Source organism: Hippoglossus hippoglossus, chromosome 8, assembly GCF_009819705.1.
Source record: "Hippoglossus hippoglossus isolate fHipHip1 chromosome 8, fHipHip1.pri, whole genome shotgun sequence".
In the NCBI taxonomy this organism is placed as follows: Eukaryota; Metazoa; Chordata; class Actinopteri; order Pleuronectiformes; family Pleuronectidae; genus Hippoglossus; species Hippoglossus hippoglossus.
Genome location: NC_047158.1, coordinates 15,871,682 through 15,874,181, shown reverse-complemented (window position 1 = coordinate 15,874,181; position 2,500 = coordinate 15,871,682). Strand labels below are relative to the sequence as shown.

Below are 2,500 nucleotides of genomic sequence, written 5' to 3'. Positions count from 1 at the left end.
CATCCCGGCACCACTCCTCCCCTCACCTCTAGGATACAGTACAGTTAATGCAGGGAGGCTGTAATGTAACTTCACCCTCTCTCTCTCTCCTTTCCTCCCTCTCATGCTGTCTCTGCACCCCCCACCCCTTCATGCAGGTATCCTCTTTCAGCCAACAATCCCTGTGACACGCTCATGTGATGCTCCTTGAAAAATAAGCCCTCATCAATACATTTGAGGTGAGAAGTAGCCAGTTCTGCTCCAGGCCTATAGTCTTGGGTAAATTTCATGTCTTCCCACATCTGTGCGTCTTGAGGTGCCAAGAGTTTGACGCAGAGCCCCAACACATGGGGGTCAGTTGATCCCTAATGTAAGTCAGTTGATCCCTACTGTAACCTCAAATACACATCATAGCTGCTCATCACTGAATGTTGCTGATGTTTTATAACCTTCTCATTGTCTCACGGTGAAAGGGGGGGGGTGGCAAAGCAATGCCTCGCGGAATTGCTTTGTCAACTGTGCTGATGAGGAGACCCGAGGTCACCCTCTGCTGTCGGTGTCTGATGGTGATGATGATGATGATGCATAACGCACAGTGTCCCAGGTATGAGCTGTTTAAACAGAAGTACGGGAGGCAGGGGTCACACGTGGGGTTTGATCATTTGTCCCATTTTGTCGCTGTGTTTCTTTAAGGAAGCCGCAGAGCTGCAGTCTCTCCAGATGTCCAGGAGAAAATGTTTTAATTCAGGGTGTCTTTTACCGAGGGCATCTGTGGCCCCCAGCGAGTCGACTCATAGAGAACTTCAGGGGTCATTAGGCACATCCCTGGGAGAGAGCTCGCTGCAGTGGTGCCCGGGAAAAAGGTCTGTTCTGTCCCCGGTGATGTGAGGTGAGGTTGGAGGTGTGAATGTTGCAGGACGTAGCAAGAGCAAGAGTTTCAGTAAGTGTTGGATGTGAACATGTTCTGCAAATCACACTGTGGTGATGAAATATTATCACAACAAAGAATAATAATGAACAGGTTCCACCGAGATTTGAACTCGGATCGCTGGATTCAGAGTCCAGAGTGCTAACCATTACACCATGGAACCTTCTTATGCGACCCCAGACCACCACCACGTTTCGACGAAGTGATCTCTAACCTTGTTCTTTACATTCATGCACACTCCCGCGACCTGTTTCATCACTTTAGGGGTTACCAGCTTAAAGCGCGTGACACTCCTGACACCTCTGCGCTCTCGCACGCGTCCGTGAGTGACGGTTCGGTGTCACGACACGTGCGTAAAGATCCTCCTAAACATCATTTAAAGGCCTGAAAACAATCGATCGAGATGCGTTTAGGTGCGCGTGGTCCAGGATGGAAATAACCAAACGTTTGTTTTATTAAAGCCTTTATAAAAATGTGTGGAGAAATCGTTAAGTTATCAGTTTAAAAACTTTTGCGATGTAAGAATTAAGGACAGTGCTTTGGGAATGACTTTTACGCACTGGGTGTCGATCCCTTTGCCAGATTACAGGCGTCCTTCATTATTGAATAAAAGCTTGTATCTCCGGTGGTTTGTCTTTGTCAGCCTTTCCTGAACCTAATCCCGGTGCCAACTTGTTAATGGGGCCCCTCAACAAGTGATGTGTGATCGTCCTCTGTGAGGTTCTGGTGCAGGTGGACTCCTGAAGAGAAACTCTATCATCTGCTCCAGACTGTGTGTGAAAAAGAGACTGAGGACACCGGATCGATGGCAGTGGTGCAAGTCTACCCACACCCGGTGCATGATGTCATGTTGCCATGTTGATACCTCGTGGACTATACTGTTACTGGGCAATAACTTATTCATTTACATTTGCTAATGCCCTGTTCGAGCCTCGTTCATCCACATGGAGAGAGGTTCAGAGGAGGACATGAGGAGGACCTGGACTGACATATATTATACCGCTCATTTTCTCTGCATAGCATTGGAACACTTCAGATGTTCAGTTACATTTAATTAAATTGGAGATCTTGTTTTTGTTTTCTGTTTAAATTTGGTGGCCTACACCCACTGAAGGTCTGCATTTTAAATTTTAATATCTTTTATTTTTTAATCCACAAACATCCACAATAAACCCAAACTACCTTCAAATTATATATAAACTGTTGCTGTTTTCTTGACTTTTCTTGACTTTCTTGACTGTTCATCTGGTGTTAATGGATGTGACTCCATCTAGTGGCTGCAGGGTGGAGCTGCATGACAGAACCTGCATGTGAGATGCGAGTGTGTGTGTGTGTGTGTGTGTGTGTGTGTGTGTGTGTGTGTGTGTGTGTGTGTGTGTGTGTGTGTGTGTGTGTGTGTGTGTGTGCGTGTGTGTGTGTGTGCTTTCTTTTTATTTATCCATTATTCTCTATGCCTTTCATTTCATGGCAAACAAACACAATGAAATAGAAGTCCGTCACTCAGAATGTGTCAGATTATGATTTTGTGTAAATTGAAAAGAGACAGATCATGTATATTTATTCTTTTTTTTTATTAATACAGTTCGTTCCTGG

The 2,500-nt window shown here is 45.4% G+C and overlaps 1 protein-coding gene and 1 non-coding gene across 2 annotated transcripts in view; both read right to left on the bottom strand.

The window, feature by feature from the left end:
• Positions 1 to 998: 998 nt before the first annotated feature.
• trnaq-cug lies at positions 999 to 1,070 on the bottom strand. The gene has a single exon. It is a non-coding gene; the product is annotated as a tRNA-Gln (tRNA).
• Positions 1,071 to 2,461: 1,391 nt separating this feature from the next.
• The window catches only part of LOC117766974 (parvalbumin beta-2-like), a 2,307-nt gene continuing 2,268 nt past the window's right edge, over positions 2,462 to 2,500 (bottom strand). The window contains exon 5 of the mRNA XM_034594449.1: positions 2,462 to 2,500. This exon is cut by the window's right edge and continues 248 nt beyond it. The gene's annotated coding sequence lies outside the window, so the exon portion shown is untranslated.